The sequence below is a fragment of the Mauremys reevesii genome, linkage group 7 (genome assembly GCF_016161935.1).
Source record: "Mauremys reevesii isolate NIE-2019 linkage group 7, ASM1616193v1, whole genome shotgun sequence".
Taxonomy (NCBI): Eukaryota; Metazoa; Chordata; order Testudines; family Geoemydidae; genus Mauremys; species Mauremys reevesii.
In genome coordinates, this window is record NC_052629.1 from 73,861,662 (window position 1) to 73,883,989 (window position 22,328).

Genomic DNA, 22,328 nt, shown 5'->3' on the forward strand with positions numbered 1-22,328 from the left:
AGCCACTCTCACCAGGAGGTTCCCCATAAGAAATCCAGAGACTACAAGAGGCATCCTAGCCAACAGCCTTCACAGGCTTCTCAGTTGAGCTCTACCTGCAACAAGCAGGCGGGCAAGCGCTCGTTTTGAGAGTACACCCAAGGGCGACCTACCGAACTGTTCCCAGGATCCTTCCTCCCTCCCCTATTTTTACCAACCAGCTTTCTCCTTTCCTTCCTGCATGGGCATCTATAACATCGGACCGATGGGTTCTCAGTACGGTGGCATGGGGTTACACCCTTCAGTTGCTTTCTAGCCCTCCTTCCAACCCCCCACTCCCACGTCCCTCTTCAGGGACCTTTCTCATAAGGGGTTACTGCAGCTAGGTGTGGTGGAGGTCGTTCCTACGGTGTACAGGAACAAGGTGTTCTATTCCCATTACTTTTTAATACCAAAGATCAAGGGCGGTCTGCGACGTATCCTGCAAGACTTGAACCGCTTCCTAGCAAAGCTTAGGTTCCTCACGGTCTCCCTGGCCTCCATCATCCCCTCCCTGGATCCGGGAGACTGGTACGCTGCCCTCAGTCTGAAAGATGCGTACTTCCACATCGCCATCTTCGAGACACAGATGCTTCCTCCGGTTTACAGTAGGTCCCAACCACTATCAGTTTGTGGTCCTCCCATTTGGCCTAGCAACAGCACCGCGGGTATTTACCAAGTGCATGTCGGTAGTGGCAGCTTACCTCAGACTTCAGGGTGTCCAGATCTACTCATACCTTGACGACTGGTCAAGGGCAGCTCCAGGTCCAAAGTCATGTCGCGATGCTCTTAGCCACTTGCCATCGCCTCGGCCTGTTGGTAAATGACAAAAAATCCCCATTAGTTCTGATACAGAGGATAGAGGAACCAGGGCCTGGCGCACTCCTCTATCAAGTTGCATGTGGCAGCCATTTCTGCCTTTCATCCGCCACTCAAGTGGCAGATGGTGTTCTCCCATGATATGATGGTCAGGTTCCTCAGAGGTCTTGAGAGACTTTTTCCTCAAGTTTGGTCTCCGGCCCCTCAGTGGGGGTCTCAACTTGGTTCTGTCCAGGCTCACAGGTCTGCCCTTTGAGCCTTTGACCTCGTACTCCCTGTCTCATGTATCATGGAAGGGAGCTTTCCTGGTGGTGACATCAGTGAGGCAAGTCTCCGAGCTGCAAGCCCTGACCCTCAGAACTGCCATGCACGGTCTTCTGTAAGGACAAGGTTTCGCTCCGGCCCCACCTGGCCTTCCTTCCCAAGGTGGTGTCTAGTTCCCACATGAGCCAGGACTTCCGGTCTTCTGCCCTAAGCCCCATGAGACTAGTGGAGAGAAGCGCCTTCACGCTTTGGATAGAAGAAGGGCCCTGGCTTTCTACCTAGATCGGACAAAGCCTTTCCGTAAGTCAACTCAGTTTTTCATCTCTACTGCTGTTAGGATGAAGGGCCTCCTGGTGTCCACGCAGAGGATTTCTAACTGGATCACCTCTTGCGTTCAGACCTGCTACTAGTTAGCGGGAGTCCCTCTGCCGCCAATCATCAGAGCCCACTGGACCAGAGCACAGGCATCTTCGGCAGCCTTCCTGGCACACTTCCCGATCCAGGACATCTATGGAGCCGCAACGTGGTCCTTGATGCACACGTTCACAGCCCACTATGCCATCACGCAGCAGGCCAGGGATGACGCTGGGTTCGGCAGAGCTGTGTTGCAATCTACACGTCCGTGAACTCCTTACCCACCTCCTGGGGCACTGCTGGGAGTCACCTAAGTTGAATGGATGTGAGCAAGCACTCAAAGAAGAAAAGACAGTTACCTTTCAAAACTGGTGTTCTTTGAGATGTGTTGCTCATGTCCATTCCACAACCTGCCAGAAACACCAACAGTGGGGAAGGAAGGCAAGAAGGAGTTCCCAGAGCCAATCCCCTACAGATACCACTGAGGGAAAAACTTTCAGCACCGGTGCATGTGGCGAGCACACACACCTAAGTTGAATGGACATGAGCAACACATCTTGAAGAACACCAGTTACAGAAAAAAATATTATTTTTCCCCCCAGGGATACATTACATAACACCCTTTGGGTAAATATCACACCAACAGTGTGCCAGATAGCACTGTGATGCTTTTAGGGTCACAGCTCTCCCTAGGCAAAGCTCAGAACCACCACTCCAGCCTCATCCTCCTTGACCTGTCATCTGCATTTGACACCCCAACCAGTCTCCTCCTCTTGAAACCTTGTCTTCTCTTGTCGTCTCCTTGTTCCCCTCACACCTCTTTAATCACCCTTCAGAATGCTCTAGGAGGATCCTCCTCACCCCAACTCATATCCATTCAGAATGGTGCTGGAGAAGAAACGTCCGTAAAGCTACCTCATTATCCTCAAACATGAATTGTGAGGAAAGGTTGAAAGAAATGGGCATGTTTAGTTTTGAGAAAAGAAAATTGAGAGAGGACCTGATAAGTCTTCAAAGATGTTAAGGGCTGTTAGAAAGAGGATGGTGGTTGTAGCGGGGTGGTCACCGGCTCCTGCCCTGAGAGATTTAAGTCAGCCCTGGGAGAGGGCTGTTGCAGGAGAAAGCACCTACGAGGCTGATTGGCGAAGCAGCTGCAGCTGGACCACGTCCCATCCAGGCCTCAGCTGGCCCTATAGAAGAGGTTGGGAGCGAGGAGTTCAGCAGACTCCCTCTAGCTTCTGAGAGGGAGGGACCTGGCTGCAGAGTACCTGAGTAGAGCAGGGCTGGGGAAAGGCAGAGGATCTGGGAAGCTCCAGCCTGGAAAGCCCCAGGCTGCAGCCTAGCAGAAGGCCAACAGGTACTAGGGGTTGCAGAGGGCAGCCCAGGGGTAGGCAAAGGCAGAAGGTTCAAACCCAATCTTGCCTGTGATGAGTGGCTTATACTGCAGTCTGCCCCAGGACGCAGGGGCTAGATGATGACGGGCAATAGCCTTATATGGGGGAGGAGTGTAGGGGAATGCAGTTCCTGATATTTTTCTGCCTTTACAGCACTTATTTTGGTTTCCTGTCCCCTTTTCCATCCCTGTTTTTGATGTTTCTCTCTCTCTCTCCCCCAGCAGGTGACTGGATGGTGAGTGAGAATCAGGAGCAGAATCCTCAACAGGCAGATGCTAAGCAAGTGGAACTGCACAGAGCATTATCACAAGGATCTAAAGGAATTGTGTCCAGGAGTCGTGAGCAGGGAAAAGTTTGTGAGAGTCAGCACAGGTCAAAAAGGCAGCAGGGAAACCAGCCAGGGGAGAAACTGAGTAAATCTACAAATAGTCCAGGAACTCACAAGCACCTTAAGGAAACCAGAGCCCAGCAAAGAATCCCCACAGGAGAGAAAAACAACATGTGCACTGAGTGTGGGAAAAGCTTCAGTAGCCCCTCAAAGCTTATTAGGCATGAGAGAATCCACACAGGAGAGAGACCCTATACCTGTTCTGAGTGTGGGAAAAGCTTCAATGATATGTCCCCCCTTATTAGACATGAGAGGGTCCATATAGGAGAGAGACCTTATGAATGCTGTGAGTGCAGAAAAAGCTTCACTCAGAGTTCAGCACTTATTAGACATCATAGAATCCACACAGGAGAAAGACCATATGAATGCTCAGAGTGTGGGAAAAACTTCAATGACAACTCACACCTTCTCAGACATGAGAGAATTCACTCGGGAAAAAGAGCCTATAAATGTTCAGTGTGTGGGAAAACCTTCACTTACCGCTCGGGCCTTATTACACATCAAAGGAAACAGACCCTATGCATGCTGGGAGTGTAGGAAAATCTTCACTGACTGACCAAGGCTTATTTGTCTTCAGAGATTCCACTCAGGAGAGAAACCCTATAAATGCTCAGGGTGTGGGAAGAGTTTTTATGTGTGCTCACACTGTGTTGAGCATCTGAGGATCCACAAGAGTGACAAACACAATAAAAAACTTGCCTAGGGCTGACAAAATATGTTTTCTTTAATACTTTGGTTAATTCCCACATAGTGAACTCTAAGGTTTTTTGCACCATTTGCTTCACCATGGTCTGTCAGGTCCCCCAGGTGAGTTACCTGCTTTTGCCAACATACAGTGGTTGAAGTTTTCAAACATGTTTCTGCATAAAGTAACCTGACCGCCACCATTTTTCCTAGTTTAAAGAAACCTGGAGTATCACTTTTATACTATTCCTCCCACTGCAAAGTGATGGTTAGTCACTGAGTTCCCTCTTTGGGGACAGATTGTCTCATTCCCAGTTGTTCTCATGTTACCCTGGGTTGTGCAGAGCAGCATTCCTTTTTTGTACTGTTTTTATTCATTTAAAATATATTTAAATATAACCAAGAGCAGGGACAGGCAAAAGAATGTTGTTTCAGCTTCTGTTAGACCGGAAGGTGATGGTGTGAGTTGGAGGGATTCTCTCCTTCCCCAGCACCCGAGTAGTGTCAGCTTCTGTCTGAGCCATGTAATATTTATCTTCTCCACATTCTAATTCTCCACCTACCAAAGTGTCACATTGATGCCATATGCTCAACTCTGTGATTCAGAATTGTGCTTTGAAATCAGACTCAATAGTGCTGCAGATGAATGTGTCACACATCTGGAAAGGAAATTTGAATGGATCCCAAACAGAATGTGATCATTTTTAGTCTAAATCCCAGTTTCCGTGTGTGTGTGTGTGTTTTTTTTTCTCTCCGTGTGATGTCCCAGCTCTGTGCAGGTAGCTGACTCAGCAGACATTGATAGAACTACCCAGAAAGAGCAGAGACTCGGTTCGGTGGTGAAGGTGCTCGGCGAGGTTTATTGTTAATGAAGCACGGTCCTAGCGCCCCATAGATCCTACAGATATGCTAAGACATATATGCCCGTTACAAGAGACTAGCTCAGTCAGCAGCAGGACTTTCTGCTGCCCCTGTGGCTGGACGAAGGGTTAAGACGAGATACCCCGACATTTATAAACAATTTATGTACCATCTTACAAGTTTCATTACATTGCTTTACCACCTCCTCTTGTTTCTGATATCTTGGACAAAACATCCCCATTCATTATTTTGTCAAACCATCTCATCTTGTATTTGATTGGGATGTATCTGTACTAGCTGGAATATATTGACATAAATGTCAAGTATGTTTTTATGTTGCCAAGGCCAGGCCTCCTCTGGTTCACAACCTTTGATTGGGGCCTCAGATCTTGTGCAAGGCCCAGTGCTCAAGGCCCAGTGCTCACTTGCTCTCGCTCTCTCTCTCTCTCTCTACTACCCCATGTATTAGCTAGGCCACTTCTGGACTTTTTCCTGATTGGTTGGAATTGTGTGCAGATGGGAAGGTTGGCTGCTTTTTCCCCATTATGATTGTTAATACTTTTGTAAATTACATGATTTAATAATAATGAGACAGTGCTCAGTGAAGGAGGTATCAGAGGAGAAGACAATGGAAGAATCATGTAACCTGCTCTGGAATTTTACTTTATATGAAACTGGAAGTGTCTTATACCTCTCTGAGATTTTTTTTTCCTCCTCTTTCCTGAAGGCCATTTGGTCACATAACTAGATAGTAGTTTTGTTTGACAGATTGTAGCTCAGATTTATTGGGAATTTTTAGACAAGTGACCATTTGCTAAAATAGTCATTTCTTGCTTTGTTTTTCTTTCTCCCCGTCCTTCCATGATGGCATGGAGAAAAGGTGAAGTGCAGTTCAACGAAGAGAATACTCCCATCTATTGCACCTGCTACGCAGGACTCATTAATATTTTTTAATCTCCAATCTGAAATGATGAACAAGAGCAGACTCCAATAGTACAACTAACCGAAGTAACTGTGTATGTTCACAGTGTTCAGTTGTGTAGGTCATATTGTCAGATCCTCCAATGACCGACTGAATTACGCAGTAAGTAACTTGAAACTAGGTAAAATGTCGGTCTTTGATTCCCAAAACAGTTATAATTCAGGTCTCACAGCAGGTTACCCATGAAGCTAATCTCCTAAATAATCTTATTATTTGGAAAAGGATATCCCTAACTATGCAGATGTAAATAGAAATGGTGTGTTTGCTGAACTCATTCTTTGTATGTGCTGCAAATATGGATAAAATGACATCTTTCTTGAAGCAGAAAAATAACTATTATGATAAATTTCAGAGTAGCAGCCATGTTAGTCTGTATCCGCAAAAAGAACAGGAGTACTTGTGGCACCTCAGAGACTATTTGAGCATAAGCTTTCGTGGGCTACAGAGAAATCACATCTCTGGTAGCTTACAGAGATTCTGATCCAGATCTGTACATAGTTCCTAATTTTTAAGATGTGGCATCATATTAAAAGCAGCAAAGAATCCTGTGGCACCTTATAGACTAACAGATGTTTTGCAGCATGAGCTTTCGTGGGTGAATACCCACTTCTTCGGATGCAAGCAGTGGAAATTTCCAGGGGCAGGTGTGTAGATAACCTCGTTATCTCTAGCCTGCTTCTTGCTGGCTTATATATACACACCTGCCCCTGGAAATTTCCACTGCTTGCATCCGAAGAAGTGGGTATTCACCCACGAAAGCTCATGCTGCAAAACATCTGTTAGTCTATAAGGTGCCACAGGATTCTTTGCTGCTTCTACAGAACCAGACTAACACGGCTACCCCTCTGATACTTGACATCATATTAAAGAAATAAATTAGGTATATGTCTGGGGAATCCATTCTTCACTAGCACTGCTGAAATTGTGGGTGGTTTGGTAAGGAATTCTACTACAGATAAGTTAAATTTATCCTGCCCTAGGCCAAGAACTTGGCAAGAACCTAGAGAGAAATAGCAGCCGCCTAGTTGTTTGTTTTCACCCGGGAGAAGGAAGCTGTGGTTTAGTGTGGCACAGATAAAACTGTTTACAACGTCACTGTGTTGAGTGGCACAGATTACAGCCCCAAAGGATGCCATGGTGAGATTGGGAACAATTGTCCTTTATTATTTGTATCCAGTGTTTCATGAGGCAAAGTGAGAAAGAGTTTATGCCTTCAGAGGACATTCCTTCCCTATGGGTCCCAATCTGGCTGCCTTGCTGGATAAGAAGCACTTCCATGCTGTGCAAGTGGTAATAGCCAATGAGGGAATGAATGTGTCAGACTGCAGGATACGTGAATTTTGAGTCCTGATTCTATGTGTTGGTTTCTTAGGCTATGTCTACAGTACAGAGTTTTGTTGTCAAAAGTTATGCCTCTTTAATTAAAGCACTGTTGCGTGCCCACACTACGCTCCTTGTGTTGCTGAAGCGCATCCACACTAGCAGCTCTTGCATCAACACAGAGAGGTGCAACTGGCCATAGGGTGCTTTGGGAAGGGTTTGCAGTGCTTCGTGGGGCAGGTACAGCATCACAGGATGCAGATTTCTCAATCCCATCCATTTCATGGACATCTTACTAGATTGCCAGCTGCTTTTCAACTGAAGTGGGGGGTGGAGCAGAGGGACGAGCGTGTGACAGGGAGTGTGTGTGGTGGAAAGGGAGACAGTGTGTGTGTTGTGGAAGTGAGCGGGGAGGAAGTATGTATGTGAGAGACAGAATATGTGTGTGTTGGGGGAGAGTGTTGGCATGCTGTCTCTTTAAATTCAGATAGCAGCTTGAGCAACCAATTCTGAGGCAGGGGAGGGAGATTGCACAGCAGTCTCGCCACATACCCCTCGCAGCAGCAGCCCATTCTGCCAGGGAGAGCAACATTCCAGATTAATGGTTCTGATTCCCTCCGAGTTCTCCCACAGCCTCCCCTTTTTGAAGTTAAATGCTACTGTGGTGGGCTTCTTTGGTATTTCCCACCCAACAAGGATGTTAAATGTAATTACATCATGGTTGCTATTACCGAGGAGTTCAGCTATATTCACCTCTTGGACCAGATTGTGTGTTCCATTTAGGACTAAATCAAGAATAGCCTCTTCCCTTGTGGGTTCCAGGACTAGCAGCTCCAAAAAGCAGTCATTGATGGTTTCTATAAATTTTATCTCTGCATCCCATCCTGAGATGACATAGAATCGTAGGACAGGAGGGACCTCGAGAGGTCATCTAGTCCAGTCTCCTGCACTCATGGCAGGATTAAGTATTACCTAGACCAGGGGTCAGCAACCTTTCAGAAGTGGTGTGCCGAGTCTTCATTTATTCACTCTAACTTAAGGTTTCACGTGCTAGTAATACATTTTAACCTTTTTTAGAAGGTCTCTTTCTAGAAGTCTATAATATATAACTAAACTATTGTTGTATGTAAAGTAAATAAGGTTTCAAAATGTTGAAGCTTTATTTAAAATTAAATTAAAATGCAGAGCCCCCCGGACTGGTGGCCAGGACCCAGGCAGTGTGAGTGCCACTGAAAATCAGCTCGCGTGCCACCTTCAGCACCTGTGCCATAGAATCATAGAATTCAAGATCAGAAGGGACCATTATGATCATCTAGTCTGACCTCCTGCAAGATGCAGGCCACATAAGCCGATCCACCCACTCCTTTAGCAAGCGACCCCTGCCCCATGCTTCGGAGGAAGGCGAAAAACCTCCAGGGCCACTGCCAATCTACCCTGGAGGAAAATTCCTTCCCGACCCCAAATATGGCGGTCAGCTGAACCCCGAGCATGCGGGCAAGACTCTCCAGCCATACCCTCTGGAAAAAGGTTAAGAATATCATATCATTGACCCATTGTACTATTTACCAGTGTGGCACTTAATTGACCTATTGACTAAGCCTGTTATCCTATCATACCATCTCCTCCATAAACTTATCTAGCTTAATCTTAATGTCATGGAGGTCCTTCGCCCCCACTGTTTCCCTCGGTAGGTTGCCTACCCCTGAGCTAGACCATCCCTAACACGTGTTTTGTCTAAACTGTTCTTAAAAATCTCCAATGATGGAGATTCCACAACCTCCCAGGGCAATTTATTCCAGTTTATCCACCCTGACAGTTAAGGAAGATTTTCCTAATGTCCATCTTAAACCACTTTTATTGCAATTTAAGACCTCTGCTTCTTGTCCTATCCTCAGTGATTAAGGAGAACAATTTTTCTCCCTCCTTCTTGAACAAACTTTTATGTACTTGAAAACTGTTATCATGTCCCCTCTCAGTCTTCTCTTCTCCAGACTAAACAAACCCCATAGGTCATGTTGAGATGACATGCACTCAGGCACTATGGGGATAGTTAAAATCCCTCATTATTATTGAGTTTTCTGTATTTTTTATTTTCAATGTCCGCTGTTAAATCTCTGCTTATTAAAGCATTGAAAATGTCTGTATCGGTGTTATAGGGGAGAAAGTGCCTTTTTCTTGAATTTTTTCTCAGAGGAAAATATTCCCATGTATTCAAATGTGTAATGAAGTGTCACATTCTTCTCCCCATTCACCAGGAGCAATGTGGATGATAGGTTTTCACACAGAAGGTTCCCTGACAAGATATTTCCAAGTCCCAGAGATGTGTGAAGAGAAAATGGGAATGATTCACCCACAAGCTGCCCAGCCACAGACTCTGTGACAGGTCATGTTAAAACCTGTTGTGTCAGCTGGGAAAAGGGCCACACATGGGCAGTTATTTTAAGATTCACTAGAGGATTTGCCAGCGGGGAGGCTGTAGGTCACATGCGAAGGCCAGGATGTCACTGGGGTCTAGGCAGGGGCTGCAGTAGGGGGAGTCTGGCACTTGGTCAAAATGAAACTGGAAGAAAAAAAAACTTGTTTCAGCAAAAGACTTGTGTTTGTCACTGAGGCCCCTCCCAGACTTAATCCTCTTCTGTGAAAATCTCTATCTGCCCTGGAGCTCAGAGAGACAACCCCCTCCCTCCCTGCAGATTTTCAGGTTTTGCTCATTTTTCTTGGTCTTGCACAAATATTTTTGTGATCGCAACAATAAGAGAAATTTAAAGAAGAAAAAAGGCAGAACAAACAGAAACCTCTCTGTGACGGGTTGGATCACAGAAACCCCCTTGGGGCTGTTACCAAAATATTGGGTCCGTTTAGCTGAGAGCTAATAACAGCCTGACAGGGATAAGGAAATATTGCTTTATTTTGCAGAAAAAAAGGAGAGTTCTGTACTCAGGTACAAAGAACTCTGCTTTATACAAATTTTACAAATTTTTTATATACTTTTAGACAAAGACCGTGCCATGTTAACACTTTATTTGTGGTTGCCAGACTTCGTGAAACCGTTATTTGGTCAGTGCAAACCGGCTTGGGGCTAGTTTTTTTTGCTTTAAGGCAGCAGGAGAAAAGACAGTTTAAAAGTTTAGGTTATTGTGTACGTGAGGCTTTTGCTTCCCTCTACTGGCTGTTTGCTAGTTATTAAGGGGGGCCACCAGTAACTTTTACAGTTTTCCCTTCGGGCCTGGCAAGCCTACATTGTCAGGCCCGTTATGCAATTTGCGGTCTAGTTGGAGGGACAGGAATTGGGGTTTTGTTTGGACAGAAGAGCTTCTGGTCACAGCATTACACAGACATTTTGCACATTGAATTATTATTTAAATAACATATAAAAAGAAAAGGAGGAAAATAATTTATTTAACAATTGTTTGGAAGAAACTTTTACTTTTTATTTATACACCTTTTTTAACTATAAGCACAAACATTTTTATTATACAGTACATTAGTTTTATTATTTAATGTATGCTACGTATACCCTTTTATTAAAATAACTTATTACAGAGCTTTGGAGCAACAAGCCAGGACAAGCACACACACTTTGAGGAGTTTATTTAATACAACCTCTGGTGTCCAAAAGCTTCCTACCATTTCCAGCTCTCTGGCTAGAAATCTGAGGTAGCCAGAAGGATCCCATGTACAATATGGGGAGTGGGTTAACTTTTCATGTCCTTGCTTCCAAAGACTGTTGGTATGCAAATTTTAATAACAATTTTTTTAATTAAAAGATTTGGCTAATGAAGTTATTTTTTTTTAGTCTTAAGGAAATGTATTAGACTTTAATATATTACATTTTCTTGATTTATTTAAACATTTTGTATTTTAAGTTGAATAAAACAAATATTTGCATTTTAATGTAACCCTTCTGTTTGATTTTAAACTAGACTATTTTATGAAAATATTAAACACAACAATTCTGGCCACAAGACAAACACCACAAGACAGGACATAGAACACAAAACATAATTCCTATTGTGCCAGTAAATGCATGGTACGTTAAATGCTGTTCAGCTGACATCAGTTTTCTCTGATTATCTGAAAGACAAAAAACAGAGGTCTACCCCTTCTGGGCAGTCAATCATTGCTTAAAATATACAAATACCCTTGTTGATTTCAGGCAAAACAGAGGAATTACCCCATATTTCCTTGTATTTGTTTTATAGGCAGCCCAGGTTTCAGTGGCTTCTACCTTATCAGATAATTTGCATTAATACAGATGCTTTCTGGCTTGCTTCTGAATCCAAAGCTATCCACAGCTGTCTTGATTTAGGGGAATACTGAAAAAGGCATTACACAAATCTATTATTGAATAACAAATGGTACCTGCTGAAATGGCAGTCAGGATAGTGTGAGGGTTTTCTCTGAGACCCACCCATCTGTCTTCTGACACTCACACAGAGAATTAAACAGAGAGCAGAGGGAATTATGGTCTAATCCAGGATTTTTTACTTCTACTGACACTGACCGCTACAGGGGACGGGACAGAAGGATCTTAATTCGACCTCAGAGCTTCCTCGCACGCTATGGCTTCCACCCTGAGGAATTACGAACAAGAAGCTGAGTTCCGCCCACACACCTAACGCCCAAATGTTTTAAAGGAGAAAAACATTAATTGGTTAACCAGAACAGAACAGAACCAGAACCAGATAGTGTTTCCTTATCCTATTAGGACTCACCTTATCAGAACACGAACTCCAGGGGCCGCGGTGAAGCAGAGAAAGAGGGGCTAAACACCCCGTTGGCGCTGTTCCCAGTTCGCCACAGCCGTCCGGAGTCCAATGTCCGAGCTAGGAGTGTCCCGTCTGGGGTTGCCAGAAACTGTTACCGAAATATCAGGTCCGTCTAGCTGAGAGCCAATAACAGCCTGACAGGGATAAGGAAAGATTGCTTTATTCTGCAGAAAAAAGGAGAGTTCTGTACTCAGGTACAAAGAACTCTGCTTCATACAAATTTCACGAACTTTTTATACGCTTTTAGACAAAGACCGTGCTGTGTTAACACTTCATTGGTGGTTGCCAGAAACCATTGTCTGGTCAGTGCAAACCGGCTTGGAGCTAGTTCCTTCTGCTTCAAGGCAGCAGGAGAAAAGACAGATCAAAAGTTCAGGTTACTGTGTACGTGAGGCTTCTGCTTCCCTCTACTGGCTGTTTGCTAGTCATTAAGGGGGGCCACCAGTAACTTTCACAGGGATGCCAACTGATGTGCCAAGACTACTTCTGCCCCTGCTTTCCTGCCCTGGCAGCTTGGGACTTCAGTGCCCTGCCTGGTCTGAGCCAGACCCACTAGCTTGCTGCAAACCCAGACCCAGGTCTGAACCACATCCCCTAACAGCTGTAGACTTAATTGAAAGCAGCTTAAGAAGTGTTCCTGTCTTTAACACTCAGATGCCCAACTCCCATTGGAGCCCAAACCCCAAATAAATCAGTTTTACCCTGTATAAAGCTTATATGTGGTAAACTCATAAATTGTTTGCCCTTTATAACACTGATAGAGTGATATGCACAGCTGTTTGCACTACAGGTTTTAATACATACTCTGGGTTAATAAGTAAAAAGTTATTTTATTAAATACAGAAAGTAGGATTTAAGTGGTTTCAAGTAATAGCTGATAGAACAAAGTGAATTATCAAGCAAAATAAAATAAAACAGACAAATCTATGTAAGAAAACTGAATGCATATAAAATCTCACCCTGATTGGTGTTCCAGTAAATTTCCTTTTACAGACTAGTCTAGTCTGGGTCCAGCAATCACTCACACCCCCTGTAGTTACTGTCCTTTGTTCCAGTTTCTCTCAGGTATCTTTGGGGGTAGATAGGCTATCTCTTGAGCCAGCTGAAGATCAAATGGAGGGGTTTCCCAGGGGTTTAAATAGACTTTCTCTTGTGGGTGGATACCCCTCCCTTACCCTATGTAGAATTCCTGCTACAAGATGGAGTTTGAGAGTCACATGGGCAAGTCACATGTCCATGTATGACTCAGAACTTACAGGTAGCAGCCATGGTTCACATGCTATCTTGAACGTCCTTGTGTAGACTTCTTGTGTGGATTGGAGCCTTCCAAGATCCATTGTCCGTTAAGTGTTTCTTGATTGGGCACTTAAGTTTCAAATTCCTTTTTAAAGAAGATGACCAAATACCTTACTAAGGTTATTTAAAATCAAACATACAGCCAATATTCATAACTTTGAATACAACAGTGACACATGCATACAAATAGGATGAATATATTCAGTAGATCATAACCTTTACATGGATGTGTTACATGGCATATCTAGCATAAAACATATTCCAGTTATGTCATATATACATTCATAAGCATATTTCTATAAAGCATTATGGGGTGCAACATCACACCCTCTTCTACAGTGGGTGTGTTTTTACTGAAACGCCTAGCCACTAAACCTCAGCACTGCACTGGCCAGGAATCAAACCATTGCTTTCTGAATGGCAGGGGAACATCAGCACTGAACCACCAATGCTGTAACTATGCTGCTTGACTAGTTCCAGCTCTTCGTTGCTCAGTATTCCATGCAGATTTACTTTTTATCCAAAATTTCCCCTGTGGGGCCTCAGCCAAGACATGTTTCATTCTCCCCTTTCCAGAGGCAGCTATATCCCTTGAAACCCTTTTGAATTTACCATGTACCTGAGTGCCTTTTGGCCTCTGAGTAAAGCATGAAAAGGAAAGAAATGTGTTGCCCACCCTCACTGAAGTGTGAATTCAGCACCTGCAGATCATGAGACTGACACTGTACAGCACTGAGCTGGTTCTATGGTGTCATGGTGTGCATCCTGGACTATGAATTCAGAGAGCTTAGCTCAACTCTCACTTCCTGGATTTCTGCCTGGACTTCATTCAGCTTTAAAGAAAAGCACCTAGGAATCAGTGATCCACACTTTGTATTCCCCACACCTGTCCCAAAAATCACTGAAAATACCTGCCAAAATGATGGGGGAGTGACAATGACTCCAGAGTTAAGGTGGATGGATCTGATCAGTTCTTAAGTGCGCTTTCTCTCTATAGGTTGCTTTTTAAAAGACTGAATGGATTGCATTTTATTTGTTTGAAATTATTAATTCTCAAAATAAATGAAGTCTATTTTATAATAGGTGAATATTATTATACTTGGCTATTTTTCATCATCTTAATTATTGACAGGACAATAAATCAGCTCTGTCTTTATCATCCAGATCCCCCTGGAAAGAGAAGCCAGTTCTCAGGTGGCTCTGAGTCCCTATGGGAGGATCAGCCACATTCTCTGGGGACATTTCCTATGTATCAGTATCAACAGATTCAAGCAGCAGTAGCAGCCCATAGTGGGATAAAATTCAGGGGTAGAATTGCAGTTTGAACCTGGCTCAATTGTTTGTAAAGCAGCACTTTGCCTCATTACACCAGCACAGGGACCTGATCTGTATTGCCTGGGCTTGGGGTTAAATTCTCCCCTGGGATGTGTCAAAGCCCTCGAGGGGTAAATGAATGTTCTCATTGAATGTTCCCCTGTTCTTGCATTAAGAAGAAGAGCAGCAGATCACTTTGATATTATTTTATTTAATGTCACTCTGGATGTTTTCATTATTCCTGTAACTGTCAGCTCCTTTCCCTGAACTGGGCTGAAGTCTCAGGCTTCAGTAACACACTGGAGCAGGGAGTTAAACAGGTTCATGACCACCAAGGATTCACTCACCTGATACAAAGTGTGCATATTCAAGGCTGTTTCTCCTTGAAGTGGGCTCTGGATTCTCCTGTTTCTCTTTCTTTTCATTAAGAAGTCAGCTGAGGCTTCACACCCGCTGCTAGGATGTATTTTTTCAGCATCATCAACCATGTCAAAGTGTCTGGCCATGTGGCCCAATGAAGAAGGTATCTGACTCCTCAGCAGGAAAGTGACGGTTTGAGTCCTGGTATGGGGGTGTTCTTTGCTTCACAGCTTGCCTCTGCTGAATGGCTCCAGGATCCAGCTCTGAAAAGAGGAATGAAAGAAATTGCTGGGGAAGATGAAATACCCCCGAGGCATCTCAGGATGTCTATGTAAGTCCCTTGCCCACTGGGTACTGTGGTGCGGGGATGGGTATATACCCCAAGAGCATCAGTGCCTGCCATGTCTCTCCCATCAACCAGGCCCATCTGTGAGCTGCGGGGCCATATTGGGCTCCTGAGCAGATGTCCCATGCTCCCTAGGGCCCAAAGGCCGCAAAGCCTGCATGGTGTCAGTGTGTGGGGCTGGTGTTGGGGAATGTGCCAGGACAGGGGATGCTGTGATGGTGCCTCTGGCTCTGCAGAGAAGGGGTGGCAGTAACAGCATCCCCCCACCCATGTTAGTGTTTCTCCCCCAGCCCAATCTCCCCTCTAAGTACTGACCTCCCCCAACTCATCTGAGAGCTGCTACCCCCTCCTTCTGAGCACCAGGTTCCCCCTGGCTCAGAGGGTGGGATCAGACCCCCCTTTGGCTCTCAGAGCTGCCTTTCTAGCCGCACTGGGAGTCTCTGGAGGCAAATTGGGACTTCCACGGATCTGTGACACCGGCCACCTGGGATCTAATGGGGTGAAGCCAAGGGATTCTGGGGGAGGGAGGGGGACTAATGGTTTCCTGCACACTCTCGCCTAAGCCAGGCTCCTGGGGTCTCTCCCAGCTCAGGCTGAAGGATGGTGGCACAAGGAGCAGGTGGAGATGGGTATGAAAAAAGAAAAGCTCTGATGTGGTATGCACATCCTGTGCAGTCAAGAGCAATGCAGAGAATTCTTTTAGGTTCTCTGCAATGGTCCTCTCTTCACTGAGTGCTCCTTTAACACCTTGTTTATCTAGTGGCCCCACTGCCTGTTTGGCAGGCTTCCTGCTTTAAAAATGTACTGTTAGTTTTTGCATCTTTAGCAAGTTGCTTCTCAAATTCTTTTTTGGCCTGCCTTGTTATACTTTTACACTTAACCTTCCAGAGTTTGCGCTCCTTTCTATTTTCTTCATTGGGATTTGACTTCTATATTTTAAAGGATTTTCTCTCTAATTGTGAGGGACTGTATCCCACGTTCACCACTTTTACAAGACCATGAAACATTTTAAGTATGTCTTGTGAGGTATCATTTAAAAACTCATAATCTGCTCACCATTAGTGTCCCAGTAAAATATGTGTGGCACTATTATATGTAAAGTTCTTCTTTGAGTGCTGTCCCTGTGGGTGCTCCACTCCAGGTGACGGTGCGTCCCAGCACCGTTGATCGGAGATCTTCGGTATCAGTGCCTGATCGGGCACAGTGCTGTCTTGCAGCGTCATTAGGGTCTGTCTGTGCGCATGCGTCCCGCACTCCCCCCACCCCCACCAGTTCCTTCTCAACTGTCCTCGGCTGAAGACGGAACTCAGGCAGTACTCATATCTTCCCTGGTAACTGAAGGAAATAAGTAGAAATAGCTAGATAGAAATATCCCAGTTCTTTCCCTTCCTTTAGAATAGTTTGTTAGTTTAAAAAAAAAACAAAAAAAAACTTTTTTTCTCTCATGTTCATCTCCCATTGAGACTCTCCCCCAAGGCAATCATAGCTCCATGATGCTGGGGGCCCCTGGATTCAAGAAATGTGGCTTCTGCAATGAGCCTATGCCGCAGTCTGATGGACACGCACTGTGCGTGAAGTGTCTTGGTGAGACACACGTCCCTGCTAAGTGTGTCCACTGTAATAGCCTGAAAACCAGGGCTCACCGTGACAGAGACTTGCAGCTGAAAATGCTGCTTATAGAGAAATTTCTGCAGCCGCCAACAGAGACAGGCACAAGTAAACCCTCTCCCTCACACTCCTCTGCTAGGTCAGAACCGACCAGGAGTGCGGCGTCCCCCTCTCAAGCAAAGAGGCAGGAAACCTCAACCTCTCCCCCAGTGCTGATAGATTGAAAAACCGGTGCCTCTGACCACCCCAGCACCTCAGCCATGGCTCATATGGGGCACAGAAGCAGGGACCCGACTTCCCACAGCGGGCAGTTCTCCTCGGCACCAGTCCCACTGGCACTGAGGATGGACTCCGTACCGGCGGCGCATTCCACCCCGGTGCTGACAAGAACATCAGCACTGAGCCTGACGATGACCCCCCGCAGCAGACGCAGAACCTCCACAGGGCACCTATAAACGGCCGTCCCACGACCCGCAGCACCGCAGCCCACGGAGCAGCAACAGTTTTTAATCAAGGAGACATCTCTGTGGCCCCAGAGCCTGACTCTCCTCTCCTACAAACTAAGCGGTCACTCTTTGAACAGCCACTCTCGCCACCCAACCTGGCCGCCCTCACTGACAGTGAGAATGACATGCAGCAGCAGGCAGAGTTTTTCCCGCCTGACTCTCCTCCCCCACCGGAGCCATATCTATCTCAAGGCACGGCACCTCACAAGAACCAGCCTCAGTTTCTCTCCTTTGTCCCCCCATGGGCGGGGCCCCACCTTTCCTACCCTATGCAGTGGCCTCAGTGGTACTCTTGGTTGGCCCCTGCTGCCACTCCTCCTTGTAGACCCTCCACCAGGCCACAAGTCTGCTCTGCACCTCTATCTCCAGCTCCATCTACATCTAGAGCTCCTGAACTCCCCCTTGAAAATGTGGGCTACAAACCTTTCCCTGAATCACCTGCTCCTAACTCCTCATCAGCTGCAGATGAAGCTCTCATGCCACCACTTCTACAGAACGTGGACGATTTTAAGCAATTCCAGGAACTTTTCAAGAGGGTGGCACTCAGCCAGGACATTCCTTTAGAGGAAGTGCAGGAGACACAACACAGACTCCTCAAAATCCTCCAACCCTCTGTGCCCTCAAAGATCGCGCTACTCATAAACGAAGCCCTCCTGGAACCCGCTGACACTCTATAGTAGACCCCTGCCTCCATCCCACCAACATGCAAAAAGCCTGAACGTAAATATTATGTACCTGCTAAGGACATAGATTTCTTATTTTCCCACCCACAACCCAACTCTCTTGTGATGGATGCAGCGATGCACAGAACAAAACAGCCACAATACCAGCCCACTCTGCAAGACAAGGACCTCAAATGGCTTGACCTCCTGGGCTGCAAGGTTTATACCTCCTCCACTCTGCAATTCAGAATTGCAAATTACTCTGCCCTCCTCGCAAGCTATGACTACAACAACTACAACAAGCTCTTTGATTTTACCTCCCATATCTCGGAGGACAGAAGAGCAGACTTTAAATCAGTCCTTGTCAAAGGTCAACTGATGTCTTGGACGGCACTACAAGCATCCTGGACATGGTGAACACAGCAGCCCACACTACCGCCACTGTGGTGGTGATGCACAGGTCTTCCTGGCTGTCTGCATCTAGTATCCCAAAGATCTGCAGACCAAAGTGGAAGACCTTCCCTTTGATAAAGATAAACTTTTTTTCCAAAAAAACTGATGAAGTCCTTCACACCATGAAAGACTCTAAGGTCCTCTGCGCACACTGGGGATATACCCATCCCCTCCCAGGAGACAACGGTATCAACCTTATCAGAGGTCCTATGCACAACAATATCACTGGCCCCATTCCAGATCGTATGATAGTGGGAAAGAACCGCAACACACCTCCCAGGCACAGACAAAATCATGCACAACCAACTGCATCCCATACATCGGGAAACAAACAACAATTTTGAAGCATTGGTCAGGTGTCTGCGCGACCATGAGGCAGGCCGGTCATCTTGGTAACCTCCTCCCCCCCCACCCCCACCCCGGCTGCAAGCCCAGGCTTCCATCAGGAATAGGGGCACCAGTTTAATAATACTGCGTAGGGCCCCATAAATCCTAAGGACGGCCCTGTTTGTGACACACAGGTGTAAGTAGGTCTGAATGTGCTCTCCCCTGACAGCTAGCTGGGGAGGGGAAAAGGTTTCAGGACCAGACTGTATTGCTATGAACACACTCACTCTGCCAGCAGACAGAGCTGTTGACCAAGTGATCAGTGTTGGCTGGCATCGGGTTACAAATTATTTTAGTACTGAGTGCAGGGGTAATGAAATGTATCTGTATTGTATGAGTAAACGACAGCCGAACTGTGCCTAGCCTGTCCTACTGGGGGGGTCACTCACAACTGAACTGCACTCACTAAGCAGGGAGCTTGGATGCCATACCCCTGTGAAAGGGAAGAGGAGGTGTGGGCTCTGCCTAGGCATCCTAGCTACAGTTTAACCTGCCTCTCCCCACTGTTCAGTGATAGAGCTAATTAAGGCCCCATTAGGACTCTTTTGTTTTGTTAAGTGAGCACTAGGGCTGAAATCACCTGTTGGGGGACAATGTTTCTGCCCAGCCTGCTGCAGCAAAGAGCTGGGTGGAATCTCAAGAGACTGACCTACAGAGGTTACAGCAGAGAAGCAGGTAACTGGTGCAATGGCCAGAGCAAGTACTCAGATGGTGGAGTGAGCAAGGTGCCTTCTCTCCCCCATGCCCCCCAGCATGGGAGGTGAACTCACACAGATGTACCTCTGAACTGTGAGTGGGGTATGGTGTGGGAGCAGAGAGGGGCACAGAAAAGGAACTTTTGGTTGTAGAACTCAAGAACGTGAGGCAAAAGACACTGCCCCAGGTGCTCTGGGGAGGGCGTTTTGTTCAGGGTTGAATCCTTCTGGCAGTGTTTTCCCAAATTAAGGCCGGGTGACTTCTCTTCTTTTATTAAAAGTTTCCTTTCTATACACACACTCTATGCTTTTGAGATGGGAAGTATCGCCTCTCAGAGGTGCCCAGGGGTGGTGTTTAATTTCCCCAGGTTCCTGGGTTGGGGCTTGAGCTGGTTCTGTGTTGTATTGTTGAAAAGGAACTCCTAGATATTGAACCTGGCCCTGGTTGCTGCCAACTCCACCTGGCAGAAGGATTACATGCGGAATCAAACTGTGGCTGTGAAAACCCTCCATAGCCTGGAGGGGAGACCGGAGACCCTGAGCCCAGGCAGCGAGGGGGGCATGATGTACCCATAGGGGTCCCCAACACAATGGGACACTTTTCTGGGACTGAACATGCCTCTGCAAACTCAGTAACATTTTCTGTAGCTGCTGCCCTCGCTCTGCCTCCCTTGGGGTGACCACCTGCTCGCTGCTGCTCACAGGGCTAGAGGGGGCAAATCAGAGGGGAAGGATGGGCACAATCTGTCCAGGGGCCAAACTGGAGGGTTAAAGAGCTGGTGTAAGGGAAGGAGAGGGGCCAAGGGGCAGGGGATAAGAGCCAGGGATAAGAAGGCAGGGGCATGAGATGTTCTGCCAGACTGTGGCAGAAGGGAGACCTGGGATAGGGAGGGACAGGCGGGATAAAAGTTACCCCAGAGGGAGTGAACCAACTGCAATGTTTGCAAAAATAGAGGTTTGGAGACAGAGGGGCTTTTTTCTCCTCCTCCCGCTCTTCAGGACAGTATATCGCAGCACCCACTTCCCAGGGCTGTGTTCTTAAATCCCCAGTGCTTCCCAATACCTGGACAAAGCAGCTCTTCCCTAGCTGAAATGGTGTACTGAGCTGCTAAAGGAGACTTGATTCAATGAAATATGTTACATACTCCACTACATCAGTGAAAATATAATTGTCATATAGGCTTTTAGTTTTTAAGAGTCCATTATAAGTTTGTGTGCATAAAGCCTCATTGCAGTTCCCAAATGTCTTATATTCTGTTTTGACTCCCTGAATTGTTCTGCCTTTCTTCTCATCCACTGTAAATGTAACTTTGCTCCTTCTAATTGTTTAGTTTTTAAAAAGTTATTCTTATTCCTAGCTCTTCAGCATCTACCTTTGTTAACATTGAGCAGATAGATGTTCATTGTGCTATTTAATTTGTATTTTGACAGCAAATAATTGAAAATATTAATGGTTGCTAGTAGATTTAGCAATGACGTCAAATTGTCTAGTGTGACACTTCCTATTTTATCATGATTTTGTAATTTGCAATTGTTTGTTTTATTTTTTGTTATATATATATATATATAGGACAAGTTTATTCTTTTGAAACACGTGACTTCAAAATATCTTCATTTTCACTTGATTCCCCAAGGGGGATCATCTTTCTCAAGTGATATTTCACCTCTCAATCCAGCAACTTAGTGCTTTTTCACATCACCTGGGTGTAGAACTTGGTTCCCAAAGATTCACTAAGGGCAGTTTATGGTCTCATATGAAATCCTTCTCAAAGGCAAGTTTCTACTGTAATTTTTATTGAACACAGATCTACAACCTCAATGTAGATTAATACCCACAAGAATTCAAAAATTGTGAGTTATACACCTAACATGAAGAATTTAAAAAGAAATAAATAATTTTGAGTTCTATTTCTCTTTGTTCCTGAGCCTTTAGGGGGCACTTGGGCCAGACTCACAGGGGTATTTAGGCTCCTAACTTCACTGGCAGTTAGAAGCCTAAATACCTTTTGTGGATCAGGGCCTATTCTCATACTTTTCCCATTCTTTTTTTCCCAAATAAACCCATATCGCAAATATTTGTACACTCCTATAACAGTCAGTGCTATTTCAGACTTTCCCCACTTGCATTCATTGAAAATTAATTAAACCTCCTTATTTCTGTAAGAAATTTCCCCATCCTGCAAACACTGAAGCACATGCTGTCCGTCTTCTATTACTTTATTTGCTGCACACCTCGATGTAGATTTTTCTATGGAACAGTTTACATTTCTATTGGCACACTTCAGTGTTAGAGCCGTTAGGTATGATACCTAACTCTGCTATGATGCATTTCAGCGATGTTCTTCATACTGACAAGTTTACTGTTTTGTACAGCCAAATCAATAGATATTTTACATATTGGCATTGGCCTGCTAAACCCAGGCTTGTGAGTTCAATCCTTGAGGGGACGATCTGGGGTAAAAATCTGGGAATTGGTTCTGCTTTGAGCAGGGGGTTGGACTAGATGACCTCCTGAGGTCCCTTCTGATTCTATGAAGTAAGGCTTCTCTTTTTCTGGAGGAGTACAGGCTGCTTCCCATCCCCCATCCCCCAGCAAGAAACCCCCCCGATCCCAGCTGGCAGAAGGTAAGGAGTACAGAGACCTTTTTGTGCTGGGGTTGAGGGTCGGATGTAGTCTTACCAATCCCAAACCATTCAGAAATCATGAGTCAGTCCTCCCACTCCCCCACCAGAAAAAGTGACATTTTAAATACACCGAGTGTGGCCACATTTGCAGCATTTGCAGTGGTGTTGGGAGTGGTGCATTGTGGGCAGCTATCCCAGCATTCAAGTGGCTGCAATGTGCTTT

At 45.6% G+C, this 22,328-nt stretch overlaps 1 pseudogene; it reads left to right on the forward strand.

Moving 5' to 3' along the window:
- The window catches only part of LOC120369043, a 62,869-nt pseudogene that overhangs the window by 10,076 nt on the left and 30,465 nt on the right, over window positions 1–22,328 (forward strand).